Source organism: Oncorhynchus clarkii, chromosome 22 (genome assembly GCF_045791955.1).
Source record: "Oncorhynchus clarkii lewisi isolate Uvic-CL-2024 chromosome 22, UVic_Ocla_1.0, whole genome shotgun sequence".
Lineage (NCBI taxonomy): Eukaryota > Metazoa > Chordata > Actinopteri > Salmoniformes > Salmonidae > Oncorhynchus > Oncorhynchus clarkii.
Genome location: NC_092168.1, coordinates 32,521,173 through 32,540,836, shown reverse-complemented (window position 1 = coordinate 32,540,836; position 19,664 = coordinate 32,521,173). Strand labels below are relative to the sequence as shown.

General features: G+C 45.9%; 1 protein-coding gene across 1 annotated transcript in view; it reads right to left on the bottom strand.

The window, feature by feature from the left end:
- The window catches only part of LOC139380798 (zinc finger protein 385B-like), a 168,798-nt gene that overhangs the window by 121,563 nt on the left and 27,571 nt on the right, over positions 1–19,664 (bottom strand). The window lies entirely within an intron of this gene.

Genomic DNA, 19,664 nt, shown 5'->3' with positions numbered 1-19,664 from the left:
ATTCACACTCTGACAGTCTGGTGCCACAGCGAGCGTCCTTCATACTGTCTGACAGTCTGGTCCGACAGCATCCTTCACACTGTCTGACAGTCTGGTCCGACAGCATCCTTCACACTGTCTGACAGTCTGGTCCCACAGCATCCTTCATACTGTCTGACAGTCTGGTGCCACAGCGAGCGTCCTTTATAATGTCTGACAGTCTGGTGCCACAACGTCATTCATACTGTCTGACAGTCTGGTCCCACAGCGTCCTTCATACTGCCTGACAGTCTGGTCCCACAGCGTCATTCATACTGTCTCACAGTCCGGTCCAACAGCGTCATTCATACTGTCTGACAGTCTGGTCCCACAGCGTACTTCATACTGTCTGACAGTCTGGTCCCACAGCGAGCGTCCTTCATAATGTCTGACAGTCTGGTGCCACAGCATCCTTCATACTGTCTGACAGCCTTGTGCCACAGCGAGCGTCCTTCATAATGTCTGACAGTCTGGTGCCACAGCGTCATTCATACTGTCTGACAGTCTGGTGCCACATCGAGCGTCCTTCATAATGTCTGACAGTCTGGTCCCACAGCATCCTTCATAATGTCTAACAGTCTGGTCCCACAGCATCCTTCATACTGTCTGACAGTCTGGTCCCACAGCGTCCTTCATACTGTCTGACAGTCTGGTGCCACAGCATCCTTCATACTGTCTGACAGTCTGGTGCCACAGCATCCTTCATACTGTCTGACAGTCTGGTGCCACAGCATCCATCATACTGTCTGACAGTCTTGTGCCACAGCGTCCTTCATACTGCCTGACAGTCTGGTGCCACAGCGAGCGTCCTTCATAATGTCTGACAGTCTGGTCCGACAGCGTCCTTCATACTGTCTGACAGTCTGGTGCCACAGCGTCCTTCATACTGTCTGACAGTCTGGTGCCACAGCGTCCTTCATAATGTCTGACAGTCTGGTGCCACAGCGAGCGTCCTTCATAATGTCTGACAGTCTGGTGCCATAGCATCCTTCATACTGTCTGACAGTCTGGTGCCACAGCGTCCTTCATAATGTCTGACAGTCTGGTCCCACAGCATCCTTCATACTGTCTGACAGTCTGGTGCCACAGTGTCCTTCATACTGTCTGACAGTCTGGTGCCACAGCGTCCTTCATACTGTCTGACAGTCTGGTCCCACAGCATCCTTCACACTGTCTGACAGTCTGGTCCCACAGCGTCCTTCATACTGTCTGACAGTCTGGTCCCACAGCATCATTCATACTGTCTGACAGTCTGGTCCCACAGAATCATTCATACTGTCTGACAGTCTGGTGACACAGCAACCTTCATACTGTCTGACAGTCTGGTCCCACAGCGTCATTCACACTCTGACAGTCTGGTGCCACAGCGAGCGTCCTTCATACTGTCTGACAGTCTGGTCCGACAGCATCCTTCACACTGTCTGACAGTCTGGTCCGACAGCATCCTTCACACTGTCTGACAGTCTGGTCCCACAGCATCCTTCATACTGTCTGACAGTCTGGTGCCACAGCGAGCGTCCTTTATAATGTCTGACAGTCTGGTGCCACAACGTCATTCATACTGTCTGACAGTCTGGTCCCACAGCGTCCTTCATACTGCCTGACAGTCTGGTCCCACAGCGTCATTCATACTGTCTCACAGTCCGGTCCAACAGCGTCATTCATACTGTCTGACAGTCTGGTCCCACAGCGTACTTCATACTGTCTGACAGTCTGGTCCCACAGCGAGCGTCCTTCATAATGTCTGACAGTCTGGTGCCACAGCATCCTTCATACTGTCTGACAGCCTTGTGCCACAGCGAGCGTCCTTCATAATGTCTGACAGTCTGGTGCCACAGCGTCATTCATACTGTCTGACAGTCTGGTGCCACAGCGAGCGTCCTTCATAATGTCTGACAGTCTGGTCCCACAGCATCCTTCATAATGTCTGACAGTCTGGTCCCACAGCATCCTTCATACTGTCTGACAGTCTGGTCCCACAGCGTCCTTCATACTGTCTCACAGTCTGGTGCCACAGCATCCTTCATACTGTCTGACAGTCTGGTGCCACAGCATCCTTCATACTGTCTGACAGTCTGGTGCTACAGCATTCATCATACTGTCTGACAGTCTTGTGCCACAGCGTCCTTCATACTGCCTGACAGTCTGGTGCCACAGCGAGCGTCCTTCATAATGTCTGACAGTCTGGTCCGACAGCGTCCTTCATACTGTCTGACAGTCTGGTGCCACAGCGTCCTTCATACTGTCTGACAGTCTGGTGCCACAGCGTCCTTCATAATGTCTGACAGTCTGGTGCCACAGCGAGCGTCCTTCATAATGTCTGACAGTCTGGTGCCATAGCATCCTTCATACTGTCTGACAGTCTGGTGCCACAGCGTCCTTCATAATGTCTGACAGTCTGGTGCCACAGCGTCCTTCATAATGTCTGACAGTCTGGTCCCACAGCGTCCTTCATACTGTCTGACAGTCTGGTGCCACAGCATCCTTCATACTGTCTGACAGTCTGGTGCCACAGCGTCCTTCATAATGTCTGACAGTCTGGTGCCACAGCATCCTTCATACTGTCTGACAGTCTGGTGCCACAGCGTCCTTCATAATGTCTGACAGTCTGGTGCCACAGCGAGCGTCCTTCATAATGTCTGACAGTCTGGTGCCATAGCATCCTTCATACTGTCTGACAGTCTGGTCCAACAGCGTCATTCATACTGTCTCACAGTCCGGTCCAACAGCGTCATTCACACTGTCTGACAGTCTGGTCCCACAGCGTCATTCATACTGTCTCACAGTCCGGTCCAACAGTGTCCTTCACACTCTCTGACAGTCCGTTGCCACAACGTCCTTCACACTGTCTGACAGCCTTGTGCCACAGCGTCCTTCATACTGTCTGACAGTCAGGTCCCACAACATCCTTCATACTGTCTGACAGTCTGGTGCCACAGCGTTCTTCATACTGTCTGACAGTCTGGTGCCACAGCGTCCTTCATACTGTCTGACAGTCTGGTGCCACAGCGTTCTTCATACTGTCTGACAGTCTGGTGCCACAGCGTTCTTCATACTGTCTGACAGTCTGGTGCCACAGCGTTCTTCATACTGTCTGACAGTCTGGTGCCACAGCGTCCTTCATACTGTCTGACAGTCTGGTGCCACAGCGAGCATCATTCATACTGTCTGACAGTCTGGTGCCACAGTGTTCTTCACACTGTCTGGCAGTATGGTCCCACAGCATCATTCATACTGCCTGACAGTCTGGTCCAACACCGTCATTTATACTGCCTGACAGTCTGGTCCCACAGTGTCTTTCATACTGTCTGACAGTCCGGTCCCACAGCGTCAATCATACTGTCTGACAGTCTGGTCCCACATCTTCATTCATACTGCCTGACAGTCTGGTCCCACAGCATCCTTCATACTGTCTGACAGTCTGGTCCCACAGTGTCCTTCATAGTGTCTCACAGTCCGGTCCCACAAAGTCAATCATACTGTCTGACAGTCTGGTGCCACAGCTTCATTCACACTGTCTGACAGGCTGGTGCCACAGCGTCCTTCAGACTCCTGACAGTCTGGTGCCACAGCGTCCTTCATACTGTCTGACAGTCCGGTCCCACAGAGTCAATCATACTGTCTGACAGTCTGGTGCCACAGAGAGCGTCCTTCATACTGTCTGACAGTCTGGTCCCACAGCGTCCTTCATACTGTCTGACAGTCTGGTCCCACAGTGTCCTTCATACTGTCTGACAGTCTGGTGCCACAGCGTCCTTCATACTGTCTAACAGTCTGGTCCCACAGCGTCTATCATACTGTCTGACAGTCTGGTCCCACAGCGTCTATCATACTGTCTGACAGTCTGGTCCCACAGCGTCTATCATACTGTCTGACAGTCTGGTGCCACAGCGTCCTTCATACTGTCTGACAGTCTGGTGCCACAGAGAGCGCGTTTCATATTGTCTGACAGTCTGGTGCCACAGCGTCCTTCATACTGTCTGACAGTCTGGTGCCACAGCGTCCTTCATACTGTCTGACAGTCTGGTGCCACAACATCCTTCATACTGTCTGACAGTCTGGTGCCACAGCGTTCTTCATACTGTCTGACAGTCTGGTGCCACAGCGTCCTTCATACTGTCTGACAGTCTGGTGCCACAGCGTTCTTCATACTGTCTGACAGTCTGGTGCCACAGCGTTCTTCATACTGTCTGACAGTCTGGTGCCACAGCGTTCTTCATACTGTCTGACAGTCTGGTGCCACAGCGTCCTTCATACTGTCTGACAGTCTGGTGCCACAGCGAGCATCATTCATACTGTCTGACAGTCTGGTGCCACAGTGTTCTTCACACTGTCTGACAGTATGGTCCCACAGCATCATTCATACTGCCTGACAGTCTGGTCCAACACCGTCATTTATACTGCCTGACAGTCTGGTCCCACAGTGTCTTTCATACTGTCTGACAGTCCGGTCCCACAGCGTCAATCATACTGTCTGACAGTCTGGTCCCACATCTTCATTCATACTGCCTGACAGTCTGGTCCCACAGCATCCTTCATACTGTCTGACAGTCTGGTCCCACAGTGTCCTTCATAGTGTCTCACAGTCCGGTCCCACAAAGTCAATCATACTGTCTGACAGTCTGGTGCCACAGCTTCATTCACACTGTCTGACAGGCTGGTGCCACAGCGTCCTTCACACTCCTGACAGTCTGGTGCCACAGCGTCCTTCATACTGTCTGACAGTCCGGTCCCACAGAGTCAATCATACTGTCTGACAGTCTGGTGCCACAGAGAGCGTCCTTCATACTGTCTGACAGTCTGGTCCCACAGCGTCCTTCATACTGTCTGACAGTCTGGTCCCACAGTGTCCTTCATACTGTCTGACAGTCTGGTGCCACAGCGTCCTTCATACTGTCTGACAGTCTGGTCCCACAGCGTCTATCATACTGTCTGACAGTCTGGTCCCACAGCGTCTATCATACTGTCTGACAGTCTGGTCCCACAGCGTCTATCATACTGTCTGACAGTCTGGTGCCACAGCGTCCTTCATACTGTCTGACAGTCTGGTGCCACAGAGAGCGCGTTTCATACTGTCTGACAGTCTGGTGCCACAGCGTCCTTCATACTGTCTGACAGTCTGGTGCCACAGCGTCCTTCACACTGTCTGACAGCCTTGTGCCACAGCGTCCTTCATACTGTCTGACAGTCTGGTCCCACAGCGTCTATCATACTGTCTCACAGCCCGGTCCAACAGCGTCATTCACACTGTCTGACAGTCTGGTCCCACAGTGTCCTTCACACTCTCTGACAGTCTGGTGCCACAGCAAGCGTCCTTCACACTGTCTGACAGTCTGGTCCCACAGCGTCATTCACACTGACAGTCTGGTGCCACAGCGAGCGCGTTTCATACTGTCTGACAGTCTGGTGCCACAGCGAGCGTCCTTCACACTGTCTGACAGTCTGGTCCCACAGCATCCTTCATACTGTCTGACAGTCTGGTCCCACAGCATCCTTCATACTGTCTGACAGTCTGGTGCCACAGCGAGCGTCCTTCACACTGTCTGACAGTCTGGTCCCACAGCATCCTTCATACTGTCTGACAGTCTGGTCCCACAGCGTCATTCATACTGTCTGACAGTCTGGTCCCACAGCATCCTTCATACTGTCTGACAGTCTGGTGCCACAGCATCCTTCATACTGTCTGACAGTCTGGTGCCACAGCGAGCGTCCTTCATAATGTCTGACAGTCTGGTGCCATAGCATCCTTCATACTGTCTGACAGTCTGGTGCCACAACGTCATTCATACTCATTAAACTGAGAATTGCTGCATACCTAAAACTCACAAAATATCCCTTCATAAGCATGAAGAAAATCAATAATGCTGCATTTAAAGCAGCAAATCTTTGGAAATGCTTGCAAATCTAAACCCACTTTACTTCTTGTATCATATCTCTCAGGCACCAGGGGTATATCTACAGTATCTTTATTCAGATTGTGAATTATACCGTGACCTTTGGTGTCTATATTTACTTCAGTGTGAATTATACCATGAGCTTCGGGGGTCTCTATTTACTTCAGAGTGTGAATTGTACCATGAGCTTCGGGGGTCTCTATTTACTTCAGAGTGTGAATTGTACCGTGACCTTCGGGGGTCTCTATTTACTTTCACGCGTGCACACATCTTTTTTATTGGCCTAATAGTAAAGACATGTCATTTGACTGTAAAGCATCTCTTATTATCTAACAAAATGACTTTTTTTGGAGAAAGAAAAGTTGGGACACCTGAAAACGTGCTGAGATACTGGACTGTGCAGCCACATGGGGAAAAAATGTTAAAACCATGACACAGAAGTGGGGGTGTTCGTTTGATTTGGTATAAGCTATTATTTTATATTTTTACCACTGTAGCGGTACACATTGCATTTTAAACAAATAGCAGAATTAGCATTATTTAGAGACCCCACCAAGGTTTGACTTTGTTGCATTTAGGGGGGCTCATGTCTCATTCAAGGGGTCTGAGACCCCCCTTGGCCCCCGTAATGCGCACTCTGTCTGTATCTATGGTTAGTTATGATATCAGGATGAAAGGAAAGGAACATGCTTTTGATTGACTGGAATGGCCAAGCCAACTTCCCCTTGCAGTAGCTTCCTGTGCGTGATACTGTTTGTCTGCGTCGAAAACAGCACCCTATTCGCCATGTGGTCAAAGGTAGTGCACTATACAGCATAGGGAAGATGGTGCCATTTGGGATGCAGTTTGTATCTGTGATGATATAGTGAAAATGGAGGCTGTATTGTATGAGGGAGGAGCCATAGTGCAGTGTGGCCATGTTACATGTCCCTCTCACTGGACAGTAAAATAATCCTTCTGACACACGCACATACATACTCCCTCTGACACAGACAGACTGGGTAATCTCTATGGGCAACTGCAGGCTTCTAATCCCAACAGATAAACTTCCTCCGGGCTTAGTGTTGTGGCCATTTAGTTTCATTTACTACTAATCCCTTCCCTCAGCATACCTTTACATTTCACACAACAGTCATGCAAGTAAGGAGAACACTTAGAGAAATAATTCATTCTGAATTGCTTTGTTGGGAATGCATTCGTTGTCTGACTCTGTGGCAGGAAGATGTCGTGTGTGTGTGTGTGTGTGTGTGTGTGTGTGTGTGTGTGTGTGTGTGTGTGTGTGTGTGTGTAGGCTCTCCTTCTTGAAGGGTCGGAAACAGGGACAGATCTGACTACCCGGTCATTCCATCAGACAGGGTATCAGGGGTCTAGAGGGACAGGGAGGCAGAGGGAGGGAAGGGGGCCAGGCAGTGTGGCCTCACACACCACCAGCCCACATCAACATACACACACTAGTGAGGTTATGTTTGATGCCGGAGCTCTGAGGCATGCGCCGATGCCTGTATAACTTTATCAGAAGCAAGTGTTCAATGACGTCCGAATCTTCGTTTCCACCTGATTGGTTTGGTATTGGTTTCGGTAGTAGACAAAAAGGCTACGCTGTGCATGCTCTAAGGTGTGGGACATCATCTATAATAACTTGGCTGCTCTAAATTCTTTTGACCAGCAGGTGCCACTAGTGATCAAAGCCTTGATTAATGAACCTACTTTAGCTTCAAGAATCTTTGTTTCCCCATCACTAACACACACCATGACAGTGACCTCCAGCAACAATGAGACATTACTAGGCTTCCTCAACTGCAAAGGGTACTCTTCTCCTTGAAGATGGTACACAGCAAACTCGACAGTGTTGAATCAACACTGAGAGTGAGAACCCATACTTGGTGAAGTTCACAGACTACAGATGAATGCACAAAGTATATCTATGTCACTAACAAATTCAGTCATGGATGGTAACTTTACAAATCACAAAAAAATGCAAGGCAGTCTGAGAAATATGCAAATAAAGCTTCATACTAAGCATTGTGTTAAGTCAACACTGTTCAGAGTCTATATCGGTCCACACTTTCAATGTAAATTTAACAGTGGGGAATTTGCTGGGTACTTAATGGTATTCCATTGGGTATTATAACAATACTTTACAACAAATACCACGTTACAATCTTTCTACTTGCTCTTTAAACCAAGTAAACATGTTCAGCTTAAATCAAGCTACTCACTCTTAGCAGTTGTTGTAATTTTATCAGTAACTTACTGTATTTATCAACGGTATGATACTGTATAAACTGAATAGAGTAGATTACTGTAGAATGAACAGGAAAATATTGTGCATTTGTTTCACAGCACACCTTTCACGAATTTCATAAGTAAAACTCTGTAGCATGCACAGTAAAAAACTATAAATATAAAACAGAACCATACTGCATTTTTGGAGCGCCAAAAATCTTTTGAACACTAGTGGGTGTACAATATTCTTGTTTTTCACATTTTCAAATATTTATGGCATGTCTTGAAAGAGGCTATATTTGCTGCATCCATTAGTGAGAGTGCTTCAAGAGTTTAAGTGATATGTGGTAGTGGTTTGCTAACAACTACATATATATGTAGGAGACAGAGATCAGAGTGGCTGCAAGTCTCAAACTTTTAATGGTAGAGTTTTTAGACATGTGCTTTGATCTGTTTTGGCTTTCAGTCACTGTCAATTTAAAAGCCTTTGTTAAAGCTTACATTGCAAGTGATATAAAACACCAAATATCAGTTGATATGCTGTAATATATAAATACACTTTCACTTTTAGCAATTGCTGATCATATTTCCAATACATTTAACAATAAAGTGCTGTTTGGCTATATAAAATAAACATCCTCTCACTGTCAACTGCATTTATTTCAGCAAACTTAACGTGTAAATATGTGTATGAACATAAGATTCAACAACTGAGACATAAACTGAACAAGTTCCACAGACATGTAACTTACAGAAATGGAATAATGTGTCCCTGAACGAAGTGGGGGTCAAAATCAAAAGTAACAGTCAGTATCTGGTGTGGCCACCAGCTGAATTAAGTACCGCAGTGCATCTCCTCCTCATGGACTGCACCAGATTTGCCAGTTCTTGCTGTGAGATGTTACCCTCACCCTCCGATCCAACAGGTTCCAGACATGCTCAATGGGATTGAGATCCGGGCTCTTCGCTAGCCATGGCAGAACACTGACATTCCTGTCTTGCAGGAAATCACGCACAGAACAAGCAGTATGGCTGGTGGCATTATCATGCTGGAGGGTCATGTCAGGATGAGCCTGCAGGAAGGGTACCACATGAGGGAGGAGGATGTCTTCCCTGTAACGCACATAGTTGAGATTTCCTGCAATGACAACAAGCTCAGTCCGATGATGCTGTGACACCGCCCCAGGCCATGACGGACCCTCCACCTCCAAATCGATCCCGCTCCAGAGTACAGGCCTCGGTGTAACGCTCATTCCTTCAACGATAAACGCGAATCCGACCATCACCCCTGGTGAGACAAAACCGCAACTCGTCAGTGAAGAGCACTTTTTACCAGTCCTATCTGGTCCAGCGACGGTGGGTTTGTGCCCATAGGCAACGTTGTTGACGTTGATGTCTGGTGAGAACCTGCCTTACAACAGGCCTACAAGCCCTCAGTCCAGCCTCTCTCAGCCTATTTTGGACAGTCTGAGCACTGATGGAGGGATTGTGTGTTCCTGGTGCAACTTGTTGTTGCCTCGCAGTTGTTGTTGCAATCCTGTACCTGTCCCGCAGGTGTGATGTTGGGATGTACTGATCCCGTGCAGGTGTTGTTACACATGGTCTTGTTGGTCTGTTCCACCAGGAAAAGGCCACCACAGCATGGGATACAATTAATTATGGGGGAGCCACTGCGAGGATGCTCAGCTGTCCATCCTGTCTCCCTGTAGCGCTGTCTTAGGCGTCTCACAGTACGGACATTGCAATGTATTGCCCTGGCAACATCTGCAGTCCTCATGCCTCATTGCAGCATTAGTAGAAAGGCATCTTTAATGTCCTAAGTTTTCATAACTGTGACCTTAATTGTCTACCGTCTGTAAGCTCTTAGTGTCTTAATGACCGTTCCACAGGTGCTGCATGTTCATTCATTGTTTATGGTTTATTGAACAAGCAAGGGAAACGGTGTTAAAACCCTTTACAATGAAGATCTGTTATGTTATTTGGATTTTTACGAATTATCTTTGAAAGACACGGTCCTGAAAAAGGGACGTTTCTTTTTTTGCTGAGTTTATATCAATGGTTCATTTTCTTCCCCTCATGCTTTATACTGTGGAGTATCGCAGGGCAGCTGCCTTGAACCACTTCTTTACTTAATATAGACCAATGACCTCAAGCTACTATATTTGCAGATGGTACTATACTTTATACAGCAAGACAATCGGTTGAACAGGTACAGCAAGCTCTACAAGTAGATTTGGAAAATATCAGGGAGTGGGTTTGCCAGAACAAACTTGTTGGTCTGTTCCACCAGGAAAAGGCCACCACAGCATGGGATACAATTAATTATGGGGGAGTACAAATTGTGGAAGTGCCAGAAACCAAACTACTTGGAGTGCAGCTAGACAACTGCTTATCATCGTCGTCTCAAATAACTAATCTATGTAAAAATATATATATATTATAACTGCATGCATGATCAGAAGGATAGCTAAATATTTACCGGGAAAGATTCTTAAGCAAATAACCCAAGCATTAGTTGAGAGTCAGGTGAACTACTGTTCTGTGGTCTGGGGAAATGCAACAGCAAGTTAAATTAGGAGGCTGCAGTTTGCACAGAACAAATCAGCAAGGATTGGTGGAGGTGGAGATATGGTTCTTCTGTTGTAGTCATGCTCAATGCTCTTGGTTGGTCATCAATCAACAAGATAAGTGAAAAAAACAATCATAATATACACCATTTAAAACGACTAAACTCTATTCACAACTGTATTCAGTTGGTAAGAGACAGACGTTCAGTAAATACTAGGAATATATTGTCCACCATCTATGTGTTATCCAGACAGAAAAGAGAAATAGGCAAAACAACATTTCGATTTAGAACAATAAAGAAATTGAATAATTTATCTGAGCAAACAAGAAACATTTCAATATATAAATTGAAACAATACTTTAAAACCATAACAAATTGTGCTGGACTATGGTAGAACTGAGTATAGACTGAGTATTTATCTGGTCAATATGTTAGTGTATTATGTCTGTTTGTAACCGTGTGTTTTATGTGAACATGTGATCATCTTATAAATTGTATTTTAATGTTTAAGGACTCTTGGAAGATTAGTCCAAATGAGGAATAAAAGAGATCCGACTAAAATAAAATAAAATGTCATTACACAGGTGTGCAGGGGACAATAACAAGCCAATACAGTATGCAAGTTTTCACAAACACAATGCCACAGATGTCTCAAGTTTTGAGAGAGCGTGCATTTGGCTGTTGCCAGATAATTGAATGTTAATTTCTCTACCATAAGACACCTTAAACAGCATTTTAGAAAATTTGGCTGTTCGTCCAACTGGTGTCACAGCAGTAGACCATGTGTAATCACGCCAGCCCAGGACCTCCACATCCGGCTTCTTCGCCTGCGGGATCGTCTGAGACAAAACACCTGGACAGCTGATGAAACTGAGGAGTATTTCTGTCTGTAATAAAGCCCTTTTGTGGGGAAAAATGTATTCTGATTGGCTGGGCCTGGCTCCCCACTAGGTGGGCCTATGCCCTCCCAGGCCCAACCATGGCTGTGCCTCTGCCCAGTCATGTGAAATCCATAGATTGGGGTATAATGAGTTTATTTCAATAGACTGATTTCCCTGTATGAACTGTAACTCAGTAAAATCATTGAAATTGTTGCATTTATATTTTGTTCAGTATAGCTTATGCGCAGCACCTTTTTCAATTTATCACATCATGTATTGTTTTCTTGCGCGAAGCGTGAGCAACATCTGTCAAATTACGACATTTCTCTCAAAACACAGGGATGTCGATTTGCATGGGTCTACTATTATCAGAGAACCTTGGAGTTTGCCAAACAGCAGGTTACTCTGGATGGAATTGTTACTCTCCTGCCATGTAAAAATGACTTACATGGCAGTTTCAGATGGGACTAAAATTACAGATGTGGTGTTTTGGTCTTGTGCACATAAATAGAGTGCATTCGGGGAAGTATTCAGACCCCTTGACTTTTTCCATTTTTTGCCATGTTACAGCCTTATTCTAAAATGGATAATAGTTTTTTTCACTCATCAATCTAACACAGAATACCCCATAACGACAAAGCAAAAAAGAAATATAACATATACATAACTATTCAGACCCTTTACTCAGTACTTTGTTGAAGCACCTTTTGCAGTGATTACAATCTTCTTGGGTATGACACTACATGCTTCGCACACCTGTATGTGCTGAGTTTTTCCTGTTCTTCTCTGCAGATCCTCTCAAACTCTATCAGGTTGTATGGGGAATGTCTCTGCACAGCTATTTTCAGGTCTCTCCAGAGATGTTCGATCGGATTCAAGTCCGGGCTCCGGCTGGGCCTTTGCCCCAGTCTGAGGTCCTGAGCAGTCTGGAGCAGGATTTCATCAAGGATCTCTCTGTACTTTGCTCCGTTCATCTTTCTCTCAATCCTGACTTGTCCACCAGTCCCTGCTGCTGAAAGACATTGCCACAGCATGATGCTGCCACCACCATGCTTCACCATAGGGATGGTGCAAGGTTTCCTCCACATATGTCTCTCGTGATGCTGCCACCACCAAAAGACTCTCAGACCATGAGAAACAAGATTCTCTGGTTTGATGAAACCAAGATTGAACTCTTTGGCCTGAATGCCAAGCTTGGTTCCATCAAACCAGAGAATCTTGTTTCTCATGGTCTGAGAGTCTTTTAAGGTGCCTTTTGGCAAACTCCAAGTGTGCTGTCATGTGCCTTTCACTGATGAGTGCCTTTCATCTGGCCACTCTACTATAAAGGCCTGATTGGTGGAGTGCGGCAGAGATGGTTGTCGGTCTGGAAGATTCTCCCATCTCCACAGAGGAGCTCTGGAGCTCTGTCAGAGTGATCATGGGGTTCTTGGTCACCTCCTTAACCAAGGCCCTTATCACCCGATTGCTCAACAGCTCTAGGAAGAGTCTTGGTGGTTCCAAACTTCTTCCATTTAAGATTGATGGAGGCCACTGTGTTCTTGGGGACATTTAAAGCTGCAGAAATGTTTTGGTACCCTTCCCCAGATCTGTACCTCAACACAATCCTGTCTCAGAGCTCTACGGACAATTCCTTCAACCTCATGGCTTGTTTTTTTGGCTCTGACATGCACTGTCAACTGTGGAAATTTCTATAGACAGGTGTGCGCCTTTCCAAATCTTGTCCAATCAATTGAATTTACCACAGGTGGACTCCAAGTTGTAGAAACATCTCAAGGATGATCAATGGAAACAGGACGCACCTGACGCACCTTGCAAAGGGTCTGAATACTTGTGTAAATAAGGTATTTCTGTTTTTTATTTCAAATACATTTGGTGTGTAGATTAATTTTTAAAAATTGAATCCATATTAGTATTAGTCTGTAACGTAACAACATGTGGAAAAAGTCAAGGAGTCTGAATACTTTCTGAATGCACTGTATATGTCACACCCTGATCTGTTTTCACCTGTCCTTGTGATTGTCACCACCCCCCTCTAGGTGTCACCCATCTTCCCTATTGCCCTCAGTGTATTTATACCTGTGTTCTCTGTTTGTCTGTTGCCAGTTTGTCTTGTCTTGCCAAGTCAACCAGTGTTTTTCCAAGCTCCTGTTTGCCCCGGTCTCTCTTTTCTAGTCCTCCCGGTTCTGACCATTCTGCCTGCCCTGACACTGAGCCCGCCTGCCTGACCGTTCTGCCTGCCCTGACACTGAGCCCGCCTGCCTGACCATTCTGCCTGCCCTGACCTCGAGCCTGCATGCCGCCCTGTACCGTTTGGACTCTGACCTGGTTATGAACTCTTGCCTGTTGTTACGAATCCCTTTTGGCCCAACAGTCTAGGGGGGATGGTAGTGAGACCCGTAACATAACTCATGTAAATTATAATAGTGACAAAGTAAAAGTGAACGAAATAACCACGACAACCGAAATAATACCGTCAAACTCAGGGTTTATTTATAAAACACACGGTAATGGGGGGGAGCAGGAAAAGGGGCTGAGCTGGACCCAAGGAAAGAAACAAATATGCAAAAACACCCCTAAGCTAGACTAGCCTATTTCAACAACAGCTAACTAACTAACCAAAAATACAGTGGGTGGTCCACCCAGTTCTAACTAGTGTGTGTTAACAAAGTTTACCTACGGGTAGTGTATGCCCATGGGCGACTTGTCTTGGTTTCCCCCTTTTCCCACCAGCAAACACCATACCCAAAACAATACTCACAGGTGATGACAAAGTGCTATGGAGGTGCTCAAACAAAAGAGAGGTTAATTAATACACAGAGAGCGAGTGAAGAACCGAGATCTACAAACATGGCATTTACAAAGATTGAGCTACTGAAATCTATATAGAACAGCTATCTACCAACATGGCATTACAAAGATTGAGCTCTCCTGAAATCTACCAAGAACAGCTATCTACCAACATGGCATTACAAAGATTGAGCTCTCCTGAAATCTACCAAGAACAGCTATCTACCAACATGGCATTACAAAGATTGAGCTCTCCTGAAATCTACCAAGAACAGCTATCTACCAACATGGCATTACAAAGATTGAGCTCTTGAACAAACAAATGATGGGGTTTTTAAACCATGGGGAAGGAACTGTGATAGGGTAGGAAACAGGAGGAGGTGTGTCTTCTGATTGATGGGTTGATTGCTGACTGATTGGGGAGTAATGATTTTCACCTGTGAGGGGAGAAGGAGAGAAAAGAAACACACACAGGATACACACAGACACAGGATACCTGTATCCGTAACACTCCCACCCTTAAAAGAGCAACCCTAGGGGGGATTGCGACTATAGTATTTAAAAGAACCCTCACAACAAATCAACAACCTTGCAAAACATACTGAAATCATCTTCACACACGAGACAAAGCATCTGCCAACACATTATCTGAACCCTTTTTGTGGCGGATCTCCAAATTATAATTTTGTACAATCAGCGCCCAACGCATAAGGCGCTGGTTCTGGTTGTACATTCGGTGGAGAAAAACTAAGGGGTTATGGTCAGTATACAATCACTGGTAGGGCACTGGAACCAATGTATACTTCGAAGTATTGCAGAGCCAACAACAAAGCAAGAGCTTCTTGTTCTATTGTCGCATAGTTTGTTTGACATTTATTAAATTTACGTGAAAAATAACAAACGGGATGATCTACTCTACTCTTGTCCTGCTGCAGTAGAACAGCACCAGCACCTCTGGCACTAGCATCTACCTCAAGCTTGAATGGTTGTTCAAAATCTGGAGCAGCAAGTACAGGTGTACTACACAAGAGTGCTTTCGCAGATTCAAAAGCGCTCTTACAATCAGGGGACCACACAAATGATCTAGCCGGACTAAGCAAATCGGTCAATGGAGCAACTACCGCAGAGAAATTTTTACAGAAGCTACGGTAGTAGCCAACCATCCCTAAAAAGCGGCGTAGCTCTCGTCTGGTGGTAGGTGCAGGGAATGCAGTTATAGCCAAGACCTTGGCATCAACAGGGCGCACCTGTCCATGGCCAACCTCTTTACCGAGATAGGTAACAGTAGCCTTCCCAAACTCGCACTTTGCCAAGTTCAGGGTTAGAGAAGCAGCTGCCAACCGTTCACATACTACCCTTAGCAAGTCAACATGATCTGACCACGTAGACGAATAAATCACTAGGTCATCAAGGTATGCACTACAATTAGGAACGCCAGCTAATACAGAGTTAACCAGTCGTTGGAAAGTGGCTGGTGCATTTCGCATCCCAAAAGCCATGACTGAGTACTGAAGGAAGTTGTCTGGGGTCACAAAGGCAGAAATCTCAGAAGCACGTGAAGTTAACGGAACCTGCCAGTAACCTTTTAAGAGGTCCAACTTGGTTACATACTTAGCAGCACCAATAGTGTCGATACAGTCGTCCAGTCTGGGTAACGGGAACGAATCTGGCATTGTGACAGAATTTACCTTTTGATAATCCGTACATAACCTGGACGCACCATCAGGTTTAGGAACCAGAATACAAGGAGAACTCCAAGGGCTTGAACTTGGCTTAGCCAGGTCATTCTCCAACAAATATCTCACCTCATCCCTCATTATCTTCCTCTTGGAAGCGTTGATACGATATGGGTGTTGCTTGATAGGTGTAGCATTTCCAACATTAATGTCATGTTCCAACACATTTGTGCGAGTAGGAACGTCATTAAAGAGACATGGAAAACTGTGTAGTAGCCTCACAATATCATTAGCCTGTCCATCCGTTAAATGAACCAGACCTGACTGGATAGACAGCAGCATTTCTGAGTTGGGCAATCTAACACACTGCTGCTGAGTATTGCGCAACTCCAAGCCATCAACATCATCAATATGACAGTCCACTATCATCGCAGTAGTAGCAGAGGAGACAGCAGTACCTTCCTCTGTTTTTGAACTATCTAACTGTGTGATGGGTCGGGTGTGGTATGCTTTCAACATGTTAATGTGACACACACGAGATTGGCGTTTTCTATCAGGAGTTTGAAGCACATAGTCAGTTTCACTTATTTTCTTTTCAATTAAATAAGGACCAGAGAAACGAGCTGACAGTGAAGATCCTAGAACAGGTAATAACACCAGTACTTGGTCACCTGGCTGTAGTGGACGAGAAACAGCCTCTTTATCATAGTGTCTTTTCATGCTCCTCTGTGAGGAAGACAGAGCTTCCTTTGCAAGAGCACAAGCTTGGTGTAGGCGCTCACGAAAGCGACTAACGTAGTCCAACACATTCTCATCTCTGGTACACAACTCTTGGGACAAGAACTGTTCTTTAAGGACTTTCATTGGTCCTCTTACTGTGTGACCAAACACTAGTTCAGCCGGGCTGAAACCTAGGGACTCCTGCACAGTTTCACGAGCAGCAAACAAAACTAGAGGAACTCCCTCATCCCAATCTTTCTCAGATTCCAAACAATATTTACGTAGCATAGACTTCAGTGTCTGATGCCATCTTTCAAGCGCACCCTGAGACTCTGGGTGATAGGCGCTTGATACACGGTGCGTAATTGATAAGGATTTCAACACCTGCTTGAAGAGCTTGGATAGGAAATTGGTACCTTGATCGCTTTGTACCACCTTCGGTAACCCGAATGTCGTGAAGAATTTTATTAAGGCTTTACTCACTATCGGAGCTGTAATCCTTCTCAGAGGAATAGCCTCGGGGTATCTTGTAGCCATACACATTATCGTTAACAAAAACTGGTTACCCGATTTTGTCTTCAGTAACGGTCCGACACAATCAACCACCACATGCTCGAATGGTTCACCTATGACAGGTATGGGACAAAGAGGAGCGGGAGGAATAACCTGATTTGGTTTTCCTGTTATCTGACAGGTGTGGCATGTCCGACAGAACTGAGCCACATCTTGTTTTAAACCCGGCCAAAAGAAATGTCGAAGGATCCGATCATACGTCTTTGTAATTCCTAAATGACCAGACCACTGGTGATCATGAGCAAGGGATAACACATTTTGTCGAAAGGCTGTAGGAATCACTATTTGGTAAACAGCATTCCAATCTCCACCCGCGTCAACATGGGATTTCCATTTACGCATGAGGAGATTACCATCAATGAAGTAAGCCACATTCTTCTTCTTCACCTCTTCTAACGAGACAACACTAGAAAAACATTTAGTAAGCTTGTTGTCAACCTTTTGGTTAGCAATCAGCTGCTCACGAGTGACTGGTAACTGTATTGCATCAGCAATAAGTTCAACGTTCTTTAATTCTTTCCTGGGCTGTTTGTCAGAGGTGATCAGCTTCTCAGAGATATCACACAATCCATCCTCTTGATCATCCTCTTTGAACAGAACAGTGTTCGACAAATCTATCACGTCACACTCTTGTAGTGCCTGAGCACGAGTGACAGCACAAGCGGGGAACACATGTGGATAACTCTGTGCCAACTCATTCGAGAGAGAGTGGTCACTTTTATCCAATACTTCCAATACGGGTACTACCTTTCCTCCGGCAATATCGTTACCCATTATAAAGGTCACACCTTTCACTGGCAACTTAGGACGTACCCCCACTCTGAATATTCCACTGATTAACTCAGAGTGTACTTTCACAAAGTGCAACGGCACTGGGACAAAACCCATTTCAATACCCTGCACTAACACACTGGAACCACAGTATGTATCGTCAGATAAGGGCAACACATCAGACAATATAAACGACTGCGCCGCACCAGTATCTCTAAGGATTTTAACCGGACGCTGAGACGCTTCGTCATTCGTTAGGGACACAAACCCATCGGAAATGAATGGTTCATAACTGCGGTCGGGGACTGGGTCTTTCAAACTACAGTTACCCTGAGGCACCTGTTTTGTTGCAGACCTCACAACCGTACGAATTAGAGCAACACCTGTTGGTGGCTTGGCACGAAGAGGCATCCCTCGTTTGCGTTTAAGCAGGAAGCAATCATTAATCATATGTCCCACTTTATGACAATAGAAACAGGAACGCTCATTCTTCTGCCGTGCTTTATATACTACTGCTGGCCGACTAGGGCTAAAGGTAGGAAACTCAGTGGTTCTACTCTCAGTTTGAGCCGAAAACACACTCTTGTGCGTCAACACAAACTCGTCTGCCAACACAGACGCTTCTGCCAGGGAGGATACTTTCTGTTCGTTTAGGTAAACTACAATGCGTTCGGGTAAGCAACTTTTAAATTCTTCCAACAAGATTAACTCCCGGAGAGAGTTGAAATCAGTTACCTTACTAGCAGCATGCCATTTATCAAACAGATTTCCCTTATCTCTAGCAAATTCCACATAAGTCTTACTAGAAGACTTTCTATGAGACCTAAATCTCTGTCGGTATGCCTCAGGCACAAGCTCATAGGCACGAAGAACAGTAGCTTTGACCACTTCATAATTCAAACTGTCCTCCAGAGGTAGCGCTGACAAAACCTCTTGGGCTTTACCAGTTAATTTACACTGAAGTAATAGGCACCATACCTCTTCAGGCCACTTCAATGCTACGGCTATACGCTCAAATACACAAAAATAGGAGTCAACCTCTGACTCTCTGAACAAAGGTACTAAGGCTATCTGCCTACTAATGTCAAACGTGTTTGAGGACACAGCTGGTGAGGACGACTCACTAACAGGAACAGTAGGAACGAAGGCTAGCCTCGCTGTCTCTGCCTCCAGTTCCATCTGGCGCATTTTAAACGTCATCTGCCTCTGTTCTCGTTCTTTTTCTGCCTCCATTTTACCCATCTCCAAATCTAAATGCCGTTGTTCTCGTTCTTTTTCTGCCTCAATTTTACACATCTCCAACTGGAGAGTCTCTCGCCTAATTTGGGCTCTCTTCCACCTCTAGTTGGAACTGTGCTAAACGGACATCCCTTCTGGCATCACCGTTTGACAGTGGGGAGAGTGGATCAAAATGGGACAATGTGGCTGGTGTTTTAGCCTCACCCTCATTATCAGATACCAATGGGCTTATAGGAGCAGTTACATCCCCTACAGGGTTAGTAGACTCAGGCAGCGGTAACACAAGCACTTGCTCTTCCAACAATAC